This window comes from Macaca thibetana, chromosome 20 (genome assembly GCF_024542745.1).
Source record: "Macaca thibetana thibetana isolate TM-01 chromosome 20, ASM2454274v1, whole genome shotgun sequence".
Lineage (NCBI taxonomy): Eukaryota > Metazoa > Chordata > Mammalia > Primates > Cercopithecidae > Macaca > Macaca thibetana.
In genome coordinates this window covers 73,814,725-73,833,101 of record NC_065597.1, presented here as the reverse complement: position 1 = coordinate 73,833,101, position 18,377 = coordinate 73,814,725, and the positions used below count along the sequence as shown (strand labels likewise).

General features: G+C 48.3%; 2 protein-coding genes across 15 annotated transcripts in view; one reads left to right on the top strand and one right to left on the bottom strand.

Moving 5' to 3' along the window:
* Window positions 1-5,669, bottom strand: part of MEIOB (meiosis specific with OB-fold) — a 45,835-nt gene extending 40,166 nt beyond the window's left edge. For 2 of the 5 annotated variants that reach the window (XM_050774366.1, XM_050774368.1), the window contains exon 1: window positions 5,490-5,669. The gene's annotated coding sequence lies outside the window, so the exon portion shown is untranslated. Of the gene's footprint in view, window positions 1-5,070; window positions 5,235-5,489 lie in introns of those variants that run through there. The other 3 variants (XM_050774367.1, XM_050774369.1, XM_050774365.1) reach the window with 2 other exon arrangements.
* NDUFB10 (NADH:ubiquinone oxidoreductase subunit B10) overlaps window positions 1-18,377 on the top strand; it is a 197,706-nt gene that overhangs the window by 109,114 nt on the left and 70,215 nt on the right. Inside the window, exon 1 of one of the 10 annotated variants that reach the window (XM_050774569.1) lies at window positions 16,103-16,106. The exons of 8 other annotated variants lie outside the window; for them this stretch is intronic. The gene's annotated coding sequence lies outside the window, so the exon portion shown is untranslated. Of the gene's footprint in view, window positions 1-16,102; window positions 16,107-17,101; window positions 17,106-18,377 lie in introns of those variants that run through there. One more of the 10 variants, XM_050774572.1, reaches the window with a different exon arrangement.

Below are 18,377 nucleotides of genomic sequence, written 5' to 3'. Positions count from 1 at the left end.
TCAAAAATAAATAAAACAAAATAAAATAAAATATTATTGGCCAGACGCGGTGGCTCATGCCTATAATCCCAGCACTTTGGGAGGCCGAGGAGGGCGGATCATGAGGTCAGGAGATCGAGACCATCCTGGCTAACATGGTGAAACCCTGTCTCTACTAAAAATATAAAAAATTAGCCGGGCGTGGTGGTGGGCGCCTGTAGTCCCAGCTACTCAGAAGGCTGAGGCAGGAGAATGGCGTGAACCCAGGAGGCGGAGCTTGCAGTGAGCCAAGACTGCGCCACTGCACTCCAGCCTGGGTGACAGAGCGAGACTCCGTCTCAAAAAATAAATAAATAAAATAAAATAAAATATTATGTAGGAAAGCACTGGGTATTTTACTCCTTCTTTATAAAATTTTTATTGTAATGGTAAAATGTACATTAATATTGATTCAACCTGGCCGGGCGCGGTGGCTCAAGCCTGTAATCCCAGCACTTTGGGAGGCCGAGACGGGCGGATCACGAGGTCAGGAGATCGAGACCATTCTGGCTAACACGGTGAAACCCCGTCTCCACTAAAAAAATACAAAAAACTAGCCGGGCGCGGTGGCGGGCGCCTGTAGTCCCAGCTACTCGGGAGGCTGAGGCAGGAGAATGGCGGGAACCCGGGAGACAGGGCTTGCAGTGAGCTGAGATCCGGCCACTGCACTCCAGCCTGGACGGCAGAGCGAGACTCCGTCTCAAAAAAAAAAAAAAAAAAAAAAAAAAAATATTGATTCAACCTATAGAAAACATGTTCAGAATGTCCTTTTATAATTTTGAATGATATAACTATTATAGGTTTCAATTCTTAACTTTCATTTCTAAAACCGTGTAAAATTTAGTAGTTTTTGAGCACCATGTAAATTTAGTTTTATTTTTTAATTTTTATTTATTTATTTTCTTTTTTTTTTTTTTTCTTGAGACATCAGTCTCACTCTGTGTCCCAGTCTGGAGTGCAGTGGCACAATCTCAGTTCACTGAAATGTCCACCTCCCGGGCTCAAGGGATTCTCCTGCCTCGGCCTCCCGAATAGCTGGGATTACAAGTGCCAGCCACCACGCTCGGCCAATTTTTGTATTTTTACAAGACAAAACCCTGTAGAGACAGGGTTTCACCACGCTGGCCAGGCTGGTCTCGAACTCCTGATTTCAAGTGATCCACCCGCCCCAAAGTGCTGGGATTACAGGCATGAGCCACCAAGCCCAGCCAAATTTAGAGTTTTACATGCAAGATGATTCAGTGGGACTTTTTTTTTTTTTTTGAGACGGAGTCTCACTGTTGCCCAGGCTGGAGTGAAGTGGTGCAATCTTGGCTCACTGTAAGCTCCACCTCCTAGGTTCACGCCATTCTCCCACCTCAGCCTCCCAAGTAGCTGGGATTACAGGCGCCCGTCACCACACCCGGCTGATTCTGTTTTTGTATTTTTAGTAGGGATGGGGTTTCACCGTGTTAGCCAGGGTGGTCTCAATCTCCTGACCTCGTGATCCGCCTGCCTCAGCCTCCCAAAGGGCTGGGATTACAGGCATGAGCCACTGCACCTGGCCTCAATGGGACATTTAAGGATTTAAATATTTATTAGCATCAAGCTACCTCAAAAAATACAGCAAAAAACTACTGTAAACACCTCAAATTGAGTATTTGATTATACTGTCTGAAGGGAAAGGTAGTAATTTTTTTTTTTTTTTGAGATGGAGTCTCGCTCTGTCGCCCAGGCTGGAGTGCAGTGGCGCGATCTCGGCTTACTGCAACCTCTGCCTACCAGGTTCAAGCGATTCTCCTGCCTCAGCCTCCCAAGTAGCTGGGACTACAGGCACATGCCACCACACCCGGCTAATTTTTCTGCATTTTATGTAGAGATGGAGTTTCACTGTGTTAGCCAGGATGGTCTCGATCTCCTGACCTCATGATCCACCCACCTCAGCCTCCCAAAGTGCTGGGAATACAGGAATGAGCCACTGCGCCCAGCCCGGGAAAGGCAGTAATTTTAAACACACCTCTACATGGTAAACTCCATGAGGAGAGAGGTGGCATCTTACATATTTTTATGTATGTATTTCATAACTGAAAACAATAAATATCAGATGAACGAAATGGTAGTTTGTCCCTCAATATCATCACTATAAAAGGTTCTACTGTAGAAAAATTCTAAGCTACACCAAACAGATTGACTTGACTTCACTTAATAATCCAGGGCCTCTTTAACTCTAGGAATGCCCACACCCACAGGCTCCAGTTCAAGGATGTGTCTCATGACACCTGAGTTTCAGGCAGCCTGTGGAGTTAGTCAAATGTGATTCTGAATTGCAGCACCACTAGTTTGTAGTCGTGTGTTTTAACATTACTAAACATTAATTTCCTCATCCTTAAACTGTGGATAACATCAACTTTGCAATGAAAAATAGAAACAGTGTATACAAGATGCCTGAATGTTCACAGGCTCACAACCAATGATAGCACTGCTTGTCAATACTATCCAATGTACCAGTTTTTGTATTCAAGGCCTTTCAGTGCCAGAAGAAACATTTGGGAATTAAGCTGTGTCAAGTTTTTAATTCATTCTTTGGCCTGGTCTGATGTGGCTTACAATGCAATGTCACTATCTAAAACACTTGCCAAACTGTAACAAATTCATTCACTCATCCAGCCATTCAACTAATATTTATTTACAGCCCAAAGTGCCAGACAAATGAGTCGAGAGGATGAGTCAGACATTTGAGTCAGTGGCTGAACTTTCTGTACAAACACAACTACCTACACATCAAGCGATTTCTCCACATTTTTATCCCTTAGTATCTCTTGGTGGAACATGGTATCCTATTATCTCTCTGAATTCCCTTGTCTGCTACCGTTAGAGGTATATGGTAGTAGACTTTAGTGTCTGCCCACAAAAAAATATGACTTGCTTCTCTACCTGGCCACTTTAACAGATACAAGATTAATATGAACGAAAGAGCTCAATCTGAGAATTCAGAGATGACTTCATTCATCAACAACTACTGTCTCTTTTATTCTACAATTTTTTTTTTTTTTTTTTTTTTTTTTTTTTTTTTTTTGACGGAGTCTTGCTCTGTTGCCCAGACCGGAGTGCAGTGGTGCGATCTCGGCTCACTGCAACCTCCACCTCCAGGGTTCTAGCAAGTCTTCTGGTTCAGCCTCCCCAGTAGCTGGGATTACAGAAGCCTGCCACCACATCCAGCTAAGTTTTGTATTCTTTGTAGAGATGGGGTTTCACCTGAGGTGGGCAGATCACGAGGTCAGGAATTTGAGACCAGCCTGGCCAACATGGTGAAACTCTGTCTATACTAAAAATACAAAAAATTAGCCAGACATGGTGGCGCATGCCTATAATCCCTGCTACTCAGGAGGCTGAGGCAGGAGAATCCTTGAACCAGGGAGGCGGAGGTTGCAGTGAGCAAAGACTGCACCACTGCACTCCAGCCTAGGCAACTGGGCAAGAATCTGTCTCAAAAACAAACAAAAAAATAACCCTTCCCATGGCACCCTGACTTAAATCCAGACTCCTTGCGGTAGCATGCCATGCCCAGCTGACCTGGCCTCTCTGGTCCCCTGGCTCTCCGGTCCCCTGGCTCTCTAGTCCCCTGGCTCTCCGGTCCCCTGGCTCTCTGGTCCCCTGGCTGCGCGCATTTCCTCAGCATGGGCCTCGGGCCTTCGCAGATGTAGCACCTCTTTCTCCAGCATCCCCATCTTTCCAAACCAGGCTCTCCTCAGGTCTCCAGGAGAGGCCTTTCCTGCCACCCTGCCTCACGCAGCCGTGCCTCTGAACTCCCCTCTGGACACTGCCAGTTGCCTGCTGTGTTGTCTTTCTCCCTCATGACACAGTAGCTCGTCAGGACAGAGCCACGTCCTCACTGCACCCCACAGTAACCATGCAGTTCAGGGCCTCACACGCAGCAGCTGCCAGGTATGTGCTCACTAAATGAATACATGAGCCCTTTTAAAAGCGATCTAATTTGTCAACTGAGGATAATATTGCTACAATTAGCCTTTTGGAGAACTAGAAATTTAGTTAACAGCTAATTTTACATATATAACATGCACTGAAGTTATGGGAACAAGTGTGATTTCTATCTTGCTATTGTAGACAAATGAAGCTTCCAGGGAGCTCAGTGATGAGGTTCCTACGATTTTTTTCTTTTTTCTTTTTTTTTTTTTTTTTTTGAGACAGGGTCTGTTCTGCTTCCCAGGCTGGAGTGCAATGGCACAACCTTGGCCCACTGCAACCTCCGCATCCCTGGTTCAAGCGATTCTCCTGCCTCAGCCTCCCAAGTAGCTGGGATTACAGGCGCACCACCAGCAAGCTTGGCTAATTTTTTTTTTTTTTTTTTTAGTAGAGACAGGGTTTCACCATGTTAGCCAGGCTGGTCTCCAAATCCTCACCTCAGGTGATCCTCCCACCTCGGCCTCCCAAAGCACTGGGATGACCGGCATAAGCCACAGTACCCAGCAGACATCTGCACTTTTTTTTTTTTCTGTTGCCCGGGCTGAAGTGCAATGGCGTGATCTTGGCTCACTGCAACCTCTGCCTCCTGAGTTCAAGCAATCCTCCTGTCTCAGTCTCCCAAGTAGCTAGGATTACAGGAGCGCGCCACCACGCCCGGCTAATTTTTGTATTTTTTGTAGAGATGGGGTTTCACCATGTTGGCCAGGCTGGTCACGTCGGCCTTCCAAAGCTGAAGTAATCCCAAAGGATTACAGGGGTGAGCCACCGCGCCCGGTTTTGTGTGCGTGTGTGTGTGTGTCTGTGATGGAGTGTCACTGTCGCCTGGGCTGGAGTGCAGTGGTGCGATCTCGGCTCATCGCAACCTCCGCCTCCCGGGTTCCAGCGATTCTCCTGCCTCAGCCTCCAGAGTAGCTGGGACGACAGGCACCCGCCACCACGCTCGACTAGTTTTGTATTTTTAGTAGAGACGGGGTTTCTCCATGTTGGTCAGGCTGGTCTCGAACCCCCGACCTCAGGTGATCCACCCGCCTCGGCCTCCCAAAGTGCTGGGATAACAGGCGTGAGCCACCGCTGCACTTTTTAACTTACAGGTCGCGGCTTGGAAAACTCAAAGTCGGACCCACAAGTCAGAGGCTCTCAGCTCCGCGAGGGGCTTTCCCGCGTGTCCTCCGGCACCGGCCTCGATAAGCCCCGGGAAAGGCAAAGCTGCGGAGGCCGCGGGAGGCGCTGGGAGGGCGGGCGGCGCCACAGGACAACCCGCCCCCGCCAACCCCGCGGTGAGCCGAGGATGCGGCGGGGACCGGACTCCGCGTGGGGCGCAGGCACGTACCCCACATGCGGCGCGGCTCCGCCCGCCCCCTCCGCTCACGCGCGCGCCCGCCGCTCCCTCGGGGCGTCCGCCGGCCCAAAGCCGGGCCCTGACCCGCGCGGGCTCCCTTCCTCCGACGCCGCCTCACAGCTGGAGGCCGGGCCGGCGTCGCCACCACGCGGTCCACGCCGCTGCTCACCCGACGCTCGCCCGGCCAGCTGCTCCCCGGGCCTGCACAGAGGCAGCCGCAACTTCGCGGACCAGGCCCGCCCGACCCCCGGGTCGCCGGCGCTTCGCGGCTTCTCCACAGGATGCTCGGGCCACAGCCTCGTGCAGGTGCGACGGGCGCGCGACCGTTAGCACGAGGCCCCGCCCCGTCCTCAGCGACTCCGCCCGCGCCGCGCTCCGACTCCGCCCCCGCCGCGCTCCGACTCCGCCCCCACCGCGCACCGACTCCGCCCGCGCCGCGCTCCTACTCCGCCCCCACGGCGCACCGACTCCGCCCCCGCCGCGCTCCGACTCCGCCCCCACCGCGCACCGACTCCGCCCCCGCTGCGCTCCGACTCTGCCCTCGGGGGAGGGGAGCCCGGTTGCCGTTTCTTCCAACGCGGGAGTCAAAGGGGCAGGACAGCAGCAGGTTCAGAGCCGCGTGTGGCTCTGTGGTCGCTCGATTCCAAAGACGGTGCGCCGGAAAAAAATAGACATATCTATCTATCTTTAATATTATCAAGGGCGGGCGCGGTGGCTCACACCTGTAATGCCAGCACTTGGGGAGGCCGAGGTGGGCGGATCACTTGAGCTCAGGAGTTCAAGACCAGCCTGGCCAACTTGGTGAAACCCCATCTTTACTAAAAATACAAAAGAAATTAGCCAGGCGTGGTGGTGAGTGCCTGGTTGTCCTGTGGCGCCGCCCGCCCACCCGAGTAGTCCCAGCTACTCAGGAGGCTGAGGTGTGAAAATCGCTTGAACCCAGGAGAGGTCGCGTGAACCCACGAGAGGGAGGTTGCAGTGAGCCGAGATTGTACTACTGCACTCCAGCCTGGGCAACAGAGTGAGACTCTGTCTCAAAAAAAAAAAAAAAAATTAGCCAGGCATGATGGTCCATGCCTGTAGTCCCAGCTACTGGGGAAGCTGATGGGGGAGAATCGCTTGAGCCCAGGAGCGAGGCTGCGGTGAGCTATGATGGTGCTGCTGCACTCCAGCCTGGGCAAGAGTAAGAGTAAATAAATTAATAAGATATATCTACATCGAATGGTAGATTTGGCATGTATTACATCAAGAAAATACCCATAGATGTGTATATCTATGTATGAAAAGTGTGTATATAATTAGATATGCTAAGGATTGGACTTAGGTGAATCTGACGAAAATTTTCTCAGCTCTTCATGTTTTTAATTACTTCTATTTAGAAATCTAAATATCTGAAACTCTTTTTAGTCTGGATAAGCAGAGACTGACTAGAAAATAAAAGGAAAAAATATTTTTAGTCTAATGACTTATACTAATTTTTAAGAGTACCAACCCAGGGCAAGTAAGATCCAAAAACTAAGTCTATTAAATTTGTCACCTACTACTGTCCACATGTAGCATTGTTTAAAAAGAGAAGAACAACTTTGGTACATATAACACAAACATAAAATAAAAATGCAACTGCAGAACCAAGTTTTATGTTATTATTAAAATACAATTTTTCTTTTCCTCATTTTTTTAAAATTTCCTAAATAATACTGGGAAGCAAAATAAGGTACCTGCTTTTCACCATTTCAAATATAATGGGAAGAGTTGGGTTTTTAAATCGTCCCTATTCCTTTCCAGTCTCTGCCTTTAAAAGAACATAGTTTTGGCGGGTCGCAGTGACTCGTGCCTGTAATCCCAGCACTTTGGGAGGCCGAGGAGGGCAGATTATCTGAGGTCAGGCATTCGAGACCAGACTGGCCCAATGTGGTGAAACCCCATCTCTACTAAAAATACAAAAATTAGCTGGGCGTAGTGGTAGGAGCCTGTAATCCCAGCTACTCGGGAGGCTGAGGCAGGAGAATGGCGTGAACCCGGGAGGCAGAGCTTGCAGTGAGCCAAGATCGCACCACTGCACTCCAGCCTGGGTGACAGAGCGAGACCCTGTCTCCAAAAAAAAAAAAAAAAGGCCGGGCGTGGTGGCTCATGCCTGTAATCCCAGTACTTTGGGAGGCCGAGGTGGGCGGATCACGAGGTCAAGATATCAAGACCATCCTGGCTAACACGGTGAAACCCCGTCTCTACTGAAAATACGAAAACAAAAAATTAGCCGGGCGAGGTGGCGGGCGCCTGTAGTCCCAGCTACTCAGGAGGCTGAGGCAGGAGAATGGCGTGAACCCAGGGGACGGAGGTTGCAGTGAGCCAAGATCGCGCCACTGCACTCCAGCCTGGGTGACAGAGTGAGACTCCGTCTCAAAAAAAACAAGAAGAAGAAGATATCTTTATCTTTCCAAAAGAATAAACTAGTGGCCAGGGACAGTGGCTCATGCCTGTAATCCCAACACTTTGGGAGACCAAGGTGGGTGGATTGCCTGAGCTCAGGAGTCGGCAACCTGCCTGGGCAACACGGTGAAACCCCATCTCTACTAAAATACAAAAAATTAGCCAGGCGTGGTGGCGTGCGCCTGTAGTCCCAGCTACTCGGGAGGCTGAGGCAGGAGAATTGCTTGAATCCTGGAGGCAGAGGTTGCAGTGAGCGGAGATCGGGCCACTGCACTCCAGCCTGGGAGACAGAGAGACACTCAAAAAACTAAAAATTAACAAAATAAAATAAACTAGCATTTTAAGTCCATCTTAAAGGAGAGGAAAAAAATATAAAAATTGTTTTCATGCATTTTTCATTTGAGCCTCAGTGAAGCAATAATATTTTAAATTTTTTAAAATTTTGTCACGTTTTAGTAAATTAATTTTTACAGAAAGCTACATAAGGTTAAGCAAACAGTGTCAGCCTCGTCAGGACACAACAGGCTTCTCATAAGCCATGACGCTTCAAAACATAAGCCTAAAAGAATGGAATTGTTTCACATTCGTGAAATTAGGACTCCCTTGTTGCGCATTTTTTATAGCAGTTCTGTGAAATTAGTTTCCTCTTAACAATAGAATTGACTTGTCAGTATATTTTGGATGTACACGAACAGAAATAAGGACTAGAAATGCTAGCTTGCCCTTGCCGCTTGATGCGGAAGTCAAGGGTGAGTGAACAAGGGTCAGACTGAAAAAGCTCACATGTCTGGCTAAAGAAATGGTAGTTGGTTACATGGTCAGCTCCCCAGAGCAGGCCAGCTGTCAAAACATCTAGGAGCTGTCACAAAGGAGTGACAGACAAAATATATAGTCACAAACTTTACACGTTCTAATCAATAGGAAACAATTGACAGTTATTTTAGTGAATTACAAGATAAGCTTTTATTTATTTAACAAAACTACAACTTTTCCAACATTGATCCCATGACTACAATCTTCCTCCCAGGAGCTGAAATACTATTAGATCAATTACTGGCATAATTAGTCTCACCCCCACTCCTCCCTCCATCAAAGGACTAATCATTTTTGTGTTTTTTCCCAAAACAGGGTCTCACTCTGTCATCCAGGCTGGAGTGCGGTGCCGCAATCACACCTCACTGCAGCCTTGACCTCCCTGGGCTCAGGTGATCCTCCCACCTCAGACTCCCGTGGGACCATAGATGCACACCACCACGCCGGTTAAGTTTTGTATTTTTTGTAGACATGGGGTCTGGCTATATTGCCCAGGCTGGTCTTGAACTCCTGGACTCAAGCAATCTTCCTGCCTCAGCCTCCGAAAGCACTGGGATTATAGGCATGAGCCACTGTGCCTGGCCTAATCATCTTTTAAATAGATTGTAGGTGGGCATGGTGGCTCACCCCTATAATCCTAGCACTTTGGGAGGCCGAGGTGGGCGGATCACCTGAGGTCAGGAGTTTGACACCAACCTGGGCAACACGGCGAAACCCCGTCTCTACTGAAAACACAAAAATGAGCCCGGCATGGTGGCGGGCGCCCGTAATCCCAGTTACTCGAGAGGCTGAAGCAAGAGAATTGCTTGAACCCGGGAGGTGGAGGTTGCAGTGAGCCGAGATCGCGCCACTGCACTCCAGCCGTTTGCAGCATTGCCAAGTATATAAAGCTCAGCTCCTAAGCTCTTTAAGACTCCGTCCCAAAAAAAAAAAAAAAAAAAAAAAATGTTGAATGGTGAATTGAAACTGGAACTGAAAGCCTCAGGACAAGGTGAGAGGTGCTGAGCTGAAGTGAGTAACGCTCCGGGCTTGAAATAACTTAGCGTCCGTAGTCTGTGCCCAGGGACCAGGAGTGGTTCCTGCGTGCTGCATGCCCGGCACCCTGTACTAGAGGGAGCAGAAGAGGGCATGAGCACACAAGACACAGGCTTTGACCTTTGGAAGCCTATCCCACGGGAAATGTACTGAGGTGACAACAGAAGGAAGGTCCCATGTCTTGGGAGGGCTGTCATGGCCACATTTCAGCACCATTTATATTAAACACACACACACACACACACACACATATATATATATATTTTGCTTTGTTTTGTTTTTTGAGATAGAGTCTCACTCTGTCGCAAAGGCTGGAGTGCAGTGGCACAATCCTGGCTCACTGCAACCTCCACCTCCCAGGTTCCAGCGATTCTCCTGTCTTGGCCTTGCAAGTAGCTGGGATTACAGGTGTGTGCACCACGCCCAGCTAATTTTTATATTTTTAGCAGAGACAAGGTATCACTACGTTGGCCAGACTGCTCTCGAACTCCTGATCTCAGATGATCCGCCCGCCTCGGCCTCCCAAAGTTCTGGGATTACAGGCGTGAGCCACTGCGTTCAGCCATAAACAAATATAAATTTTTAAATCATTGCAGCATCCCTTTACCACCTGCATGGCCATTAACAACATCTCTGACTGAGCTGTTCCCGCTCTACCTTGCCAGCCGTCTGCAGCATTGCCAAGTATCTGAAGTTCAGTTCCTAAGTTCATCCCAAGCCAGCTCAGCATCTTCTAGTTCTATGGTAAACACCTGGTAACTGAAGCTCAGAGCCTCAAAGGCAGCCTTGAATCCTCTCTTCGCCACTTTACCATCAGGCGCCAGGTTCTGTTTTTCTTTTTGGAGACGGAGTCTCGCTCTGTTGCCGAGGCTGGAGTGCAGTGGCAGGATCTCGGCTCACTGCAACCTCCGTCCCCCAGGTTCATGCCATTCTCCTGCCTCAGCCTCCCGACTAGCTGGGACTACAGGCACCCGCCACCCCGCTCGGCTAATTTTTTGTATTTTTAGTAGAGACGGGGTTTCACCGTGTTAGCCAGGATGGTCTCGATCTCCTGACCTCGTGATCCGCCCACCTTGGCCTCCCAAAGTGCTGGGATTACAGGTGTGAGCCACTGCACCCAGCCCACCTGCCCTTGTCTCTCCATATCTGTTGCCGCCACCTTCCCAGGGCTCTGGCAGCGTTTGTTGGGGGACGGAACAGCACGCTGCAGGGGCTCTCATCTCCCCTGCCCCAGCCCATCTCACGGCCTCAGAGGGGTGAATCTCATCACATGACACTTCTCCGGGCTGCACACAGCTTTTCCTAGGCGAAAACCTCCAATCTAGGTGGAAACCTCCAATGCCGTCTATCGCAGGACACAAATTCTTCTGTAAGATGCTATATGTAAAGGGCTTTGTGGGCCAGACAGTATCTGTTGCAATGAACCAACTCTACTCTTCTTTCTTTATTTTATTTTATTTTATATTTTATTTATTTATTTATTTATTTATTTATTGAGACAGGGTCTTGCTCTGTCACCCAGGCTGGAGTCCAGTGATGTAATCACGGCTCACTGCAACCTGAACCTCCCAGGCTCAAGTGATCATCCCACGTCAGCCTCCCGAGTAGCTGGGACTGCAGGCGTGCCCCCACCACACCCAGCTAATTTTTTGTATTTTTTGGAGAGACAGGATCTCCCTAGGTTCCCCAGGCTGGTCTCAAACTCCCGGGCTCAAGCGATCCTTCCACCTCTGCCTCCCACAGTGCTGTGGTTATAGGCGTGAGCCACCACGCGCGGCCAGGCTTTGTTCTTTATGAGGCTTATTTACATGGTTAAGGGTTTGCTCAGAGCTTGAAAACCTATTTATATTGTTCTCATATTTCGCAAATGTTTAAGGAAGCAAGAGAAAACCGCGAGTACAAAAGACCGATTTCAATTTTTAAAATTATCACTCTGAGAAAAGGACAATAGATATTTCTCAACCTGCTTAATTTCAGTGTGCATTAATCAGAGCGCTTTTATCTTAGCAGTTTTATTGCGCGGTTGTCTGAAATGACAAAATAAATGGGGTTTAGGAGGAGTTAACATGCGTTGTAGAAACTAAAAGTCAGACTGGTCAAAAATCTCAGCCTTGCCACTAATTGGCTGTGTCACTCAAGCATCTGAATTTCATTTTCCTTATCTGTCAAATAAAAAGTTTAGACAGATCCAGTGGGACGAAGATGAACACAAAGTACGTGCCCCGTGGGAAACGTGATGTATTTATTTGCTTATACGTCCCACTGTCCTCCCAGACTGAAGCTCCCATGGCTAAGGTAGCGCCTCCTGCAGAGCTGGTGTTTACTGAGTGAATCATTCAACACTTGTAAGTAATATCTGCCTCTGATATGTAACAAAGCTGTGAAAAAAAGGGAAGAGGGCGTTAAATTCACTTAATAGGGCATGTCTAGGTTGCTGCACGGTGTGACAGGGAGACCGGCAGATTGGTACCATAGCGCTTGCTGCTAGTTTTAGGCCTTAATTTAATTTGCTGTATGATCAGCTGGGTGTGGTGGCGCATGTCTATAATCCCAGTAGTTTGGGAGGCCGAGGCTTGAGCCCAGGAGTTTGAGACCAGCCTGGGCAACCCAGTGAGACCCCATCTCTACGAAGAAAAAAAAAAAAAAAATTAGCCAGGCGTGGTGGTGCATGCCTGTAGTCCCAGCTACCCTGGAGGCTGAGGTGGGAAGATCACTTGAGCTGGGGAGGTTGAGGCTGCAGTGAGCTGTGATCGTGCCACTGAACTCCAAGCTGGGTGACAGAGCGAGACCTTGTCTGAAAAAATAACAGTAATGGCCGGGCGCGGTGGCTCAAGCCTGTAATCCTTGCACTTTGGGAGGCCGAGACGGGCGGATCACGAGGTCAGGAGATCGAGACCATCCTGGCGAACCCGGTGAAACCCCGTCTCTACTAAAAAATACAAAAAACTGCCGGGCGCGGTGGCTCACGCCTGTAATCCCAGCACTTTGGGAGGCCGAGGCGGGCGGATCACGAGGTCAGGAGATCGAGACCATCCTGGTTAACACGGTGAAACCCCGTCTCTACTAAAAATGCAAAAAATTAGCCGGGCGAGGCGGCGGGCGCCTGTAGTCCCAGCTACTCGGGAGGCTGAGGCAGGAGAATGGCGTAAACCCGGGAGGCGGAGCTTGCAGTGAGCCGAGATCACGCCATTGCACTCCAGCCTGGGCGACTAAGCGAGACTCTGTCTCAAAAAAAAAAAAAAAAAAAAAAAAAAAAAAAACTAGCCGGGCGAGGTGGCGGGCGCCTGTAGTCCCAGCTACTCGGGAGGCAGGAGAATGGCGTAAACTTGGTAGGCGGAGCTTTCAGTGAGCTGAGATCCGGCCACTGCACTCCAGCCTGGGCGACAGAGCGAGACTCCGTCTCAAAAAAAAAAAAAAGAAAGAAAAAATAACAGTAATAATAATTTGGCCAGGCGCAGTGGCTCAAGACTGTAATCCCAGCACTTTGGGAAGCCAAGGTGAGCAGATCACCTGCATATTTTCCCTGAATTAAGTAGGGAAAAAAACAAAAGCAACAGAGAACAGTCACTATTAACAGACAAGCTTCCTTGGTGTGTCCATTTCTCCCACCACCTTCCTTCTTGGGGCTCACGTGCAAATGGTCCCAGAGGGCTCATGGCCACAGTAGCATTGTATGGGTCCTAGTTCCACTCAGGGGACACCCACGGCTCACAAAGTGGGAAATTCTTTTTTTTTTTTTTTTTTTTTGAGACGGAGTCTGGCTCTGTCACCCAGGCTGGAGTGCAGTGGCGCGATCTCGGCTCACTGCAAGCTCCGCCTCCCGGGTTCACGCCATTCTCCTGCCTCAGCCTCCGAGTAGCTGGGACTACAGGCGCCCGCCACCTCGCCCGGCTAGTTTTTTGTATTTTTTTAGTAGAGACGGGGTTTCACCGGGTTAGCCAGGATGGTCTCGATCTCCTGACCTCGTGATCCGCCCGTCTCGGCCTCCCAAAGTGCTGGGATTACAGGCTTGAGCCACCGCGCCCTGCCAAAGTGGGAAATTCTTTACCTCATATTGGTTTCTAACACTTTTAACATCACATTTTCGCCAGGCATGCCAGTGCTGTAATCCCAGCACTGTGGGAGGCCGAGGCGAGAAGATCGCTTGATCCCAGGAGTTCAAGACCAGCCTTGGCAACGTAGCAAAACACCATTTCCACAGAATCAAAAAAAATCAGCTGGGTGTGGTGTGTGTGCCTGTAATCCCAGCACTGTGGGAGGCTGCAGTGGGAGGATCCCTAGAGCCCAGCAGTTCAAGGTTGCAGTGAGTCGTGATCACACCACTGCACTCCAGCCTAGGCCACACAGCAACACCCTGTCTCAAAAAAAAAAAAAAAAAAAAAATCACATTGATTTTTCTCCACCTTTTTCTTCTTCTTTTTTTCAGGAGGCATCTTAATTGTTTTTTTGTTTTCTGTTTGTTTTTTTTTTTTTTGAGACAGAGTCTCGCTTTGTCGCCAGGCTGGAGTGCAATGGCATGATCTCAGCTCACTGCAACCTCATCCTCCTGAGTAGCTGGGTTACAGGAGTGGGCCACCACACCCAGCTAATTTTTTGTATTTTTAGTAGAGACAGGGTTTCGCCATGTTGATCAGGCTTGAAACTGGGAGGTGGAGGTTGCAGTGAGCCAGGATCACGCCACTGCACTCCAGTCTGGGCAACAAGAGCGAAACTCCGTCTCAAGAAAAAAGAAAAACAAGTGAATTTGGACTGAATGCCGCGGCTCACGCCTGTAATCCCACCACTTTGGAAGGCTGAGAAGGGAGGATCAGTTGAGCCCAGGAACTTGAGTTCCACCTGGGCTAGAGAGTGAGACCCCGTCTCTCCAAAAAAAAATGCAAAAATTAGCCTGGTGTGGTGGAGCTTATCTGTAGTCCCAGCTACTCAGGAGGCTGAGGTAGGAGGATCGCTTGAGCCCAGGAGGTCGAGGCTACAGTTAGCTGAAATTGCGCCACTGCACTCCAGCCTGGGCAACAGAGTGAGATACTGTCTCAAAAAAAAAAAAACAAAAACAAAAACCTGAATTTACATGGAATCGCTGTTGTGACATTTTAACATCTTTTCTCTATAGTTATTGTACAAAGAAGATCATCTTTTTTTCAAAAAAAATTTCAAGAAAAAATACTTTCAGGTTTTTCCACGGACTTAAAAGTATGAGACCACTATAACAAATGTATCTTGCTTATTTGGGAGCCTGGCAAAACATGAATGAAACGTTGTATGCAAAGTCTCTTTTTCTATTAGTCAGTGGCTGAAAGCCTTTGAAACAACAACAACTTGATGGGGGGCGGTGGGGTGGGGGCGGGTGGTATTGTGTAAGACCGTGACCTAAAAATAGCCTGTCAGGTCCCTGGAATCCCATTTTTCAACAGCAGGGCGTGATCGTAATGGGCTTTATTGACATCATAAATCGGAGAGCATGGATGGTATCCATTTCCAGTTGTTTAATTGAAGAAATGAAAGATCTTGTAATGTGGAGTTGACATGGAGGGTTTGTCAAGCTACAATACAATTTTGCAAGAGCTCTGACCTTGGGTCATAAAATGACTGATCAAGAGGGAACGTTTTGTCGTACTGTAGAAGTGACTGCATGGACTTCTTTTATTCTTAGCTCTAATCCCAACGGAGAGAACCAACTGCTTCTGACCGCTTTCTGTTTCAACCCAGAGTGACTCTGTGGGCAAATCAATACAAGTACTATCATTTTAAAATAAGCTATGATTAAATAATAAAATAAGATAAACTTTTATTATTTATTTATTTATTTAGAGACAGAGTTTCGCTCTTGTTGCCCAGGCTGGAGTGCAGTGGCGCGATCTCTGCTCACTGCGACCTCCGCCTCCTGGGTTCAAGCGATTTTCCTGCCTCAGCCTCCCGAGTAGCTGGGATTCCAGGCACGTGCTATCACGCCAGGCTAATTTTTGTTTTTTTAGTAGAGACGGAATTTCGCCATGTTGGCCATGCTGGTCTTGAACTCCTGGCCTCAAGTGATCCTGGCCTGAGCCTTTCAAAGTGCTAGGATTACAGGCCTGAGCCACTGCACCCGGCCTGTTTTCTATCTTCCTGATGTAAGGGGTTCTTACAAGGGTGAACAGGTGGGCGTGAGCAACCTGGATGCAAACAGTTGAAGCCACAGCATATCACAGACAGTCTCTGGCTTTTGTGGGTTTGGGAACAGCAAATTGCAGACAGTCCCTGGCTTTCCTGGGTTTGGGAACTTTAGGATGCTTGACACAGTTGAGTGTAAAAGAATGATACGTTTTCTCACAACTTGTAAGATTTGAGAAGTGCTGACAGCCCTAGAGATGAGAACGGTGGTGTCTATTAAAATGCAGCGTGAGATCGTCTAAGACTCATTTATATAAGGTTTAAAAATAAGCAGAACAAATACATGGCTTTACAAGTTCAGTCGTGGTTGCCCTTGCTGAGGAGGGGGTAGGCAGAGGAAGGGGAGGAAGGGGAGTGAGGGGGGTTCTGGGGTGCTGGTTACCTTCTGTTCCTTGGTCTGAGCAATGATAAATGGTCCCCTTTGTGAAAATTCATTGAGTTGTACACTGATGGCTTGGGCACTTCTTTCCATGTATGTGATATTCAATACATTTTTTGAAAATGTCAAAATGGGCCAGACATAGTGGTTCATGCCTGTAATCCCAGCACTTTGGGAGGTGGAAGCGGGTGGACTGCTTGAGCTCAGGAGTATGAGACCAGCCTGGGCAACATGGTGAAATCCCATCTCTACAAAAAATAGCCAGGCGTGGTGGCTCACCTATAGTACCAGCTACTTGGGAGCCTGAGGTGGGAGAATCACCTGAGCCCAGGGAAGTTGAGGCTGCAGTGAGCTGTGTTTGTGCTGCTGCACTCCAGCCTGGGTGACAGAGCAAGACCTTATCTTGAAAAAAAGAAAAAAAAAAAAAAAAGGGCTAGGCACAGTGGCTCAAGCCTGTAATCCCAGCACTTTGGGAGGCTGAGCCGGGCGCATCACCTGAGGTCGGGAGTTTGAGACCAGACTGGCCAACATGGAGAAACCCCATCTCTACTAAAAATACAAAATAAGCCTGGAGTGGTGGTGCGTGGTGCTCACGCCTGTAATCCCAGCTACTCGGGAGGCTGAGGCAAGAGGATCACTTGAACCCGGGAGGTGGAGATTGCAGTGAGCCGAGATCGTGCCATTGCACTCCAGTCTGGGTAACAAGAGCAAAATTCTGTCTCAAAAAAACAGTAAAAATTGAGTATAGAAGAATCTTTGTCAGTCTTTTACAGAAAGTCGATATGAGAATTGTCTATCTAATAGAATTTTTAAAATTGGTGTTATTTTTTAGAAGAGTTTTAGATTTACAGAAAAACTGAGAAACTAGTTCATGGAGTTTCTATATGGCCCACACCAGTTTCTATATCCCCTAGGAAACTGGTGTGGGCCAGGCACAGTGGCTCACGTCTGTCATCCCAGCGCTTTGCGAGGCCGAGGCGGGGGACTCAGCTGAGGTCAGGAGTTCGACCAACCTGACCAACAAGGTTAAAACCTATCTCTAGTAAAAATACAAAAATTAGCTGGGTACGGTGGTGCGTGCCTGTAATCCCAGCTACTCGGGAGGCTGAGGCAGGAGAATCACTTGAACCTGGGAGGCAGAGGTTGCAGTGAGCCGAGATCGAGCCACTGCACTCCAGCCTGGGCGACAGAGCGAGACTCCATCTCATAAATAAATAAATAAATAAATAAATAAATAAATAAAAAAAAAAATATATTAGTATGGTGCATTTTTTACAAAGAATAAACCCATATTGCTACATAAGTAGTAACCAAAGTCGGTAGTTTATTCAGGTGTCCTTAATCTTCCCCAATTTTTCTGCTCCAGGCCCCCACATCGCCTTTGGTCACCACGTCTCCCTGGGCTCCTCTGGGCTATGACAGTGTTTCTGGTGACCTGGACGGTTTTGAGGAATGCTGGTGTTTGATTGTATAGCAGGAGTTTGAGACCAGCCTGGTCAACATGGTGAGATCCTGTTTCCACTAAAAATACAAAAATTAACCAGGCGTAGTGGCTCATGCCTGTAATTCCAGTTCAGGTGATTCTCCTGCCTCAGTCTCCCAAGTAGCTGGGATTACAGGCACCCGCCACCAAGCCCAGCTAATTTTTGTATTTTTAGTAGAGACAGGGTTTCACCATGTTGTTCAGGGTGGTCTCAAACTCCTGACCTCAGGTGATCCACCCGCCTTGGACTTTCAAAGTGCTGGGATTACAGGCGTGAGCCACCCCGCCCGGCTTGTAATTTAACTTTTTTCAGACCAGAAGACGGTGGTGCTGTAAGATGAAACTGTCCTATGCAGAGTGCTATTTTTTGTTTTTCTTGTTTTGTTTTGTTTTGTTTTGTTTTGTTTTGAGATGGAGTCTTACTCTTGTTGCCCAGGCTGGCTGGAGTGCAGTGAGCCAAGATGGCGCCACTGCATTCCAGCCTGGGCGACAGAGTGAGACCCTGTCTCAAACAAAACAAAACAAAACAAAACAAAACAAAAAACTTCTAAAAGAACATCATGGGGGGAAAATTACGTTTTATTTGACTTCTCTACATGTAAAGTACCATTTAATGTTTTTAAAATTTTGAGTTGGCCGGATACGGTGGCTCACGCCTGTAATCCCAGCACTTTGGGAGGCTGAGGCAGGAAGATCATCTGAGGTCAGGAGTTCAAGACAGCCTGATCAACATGACAAAACCCCGTCTCTACTAAAAATACAAAAAATTAGCC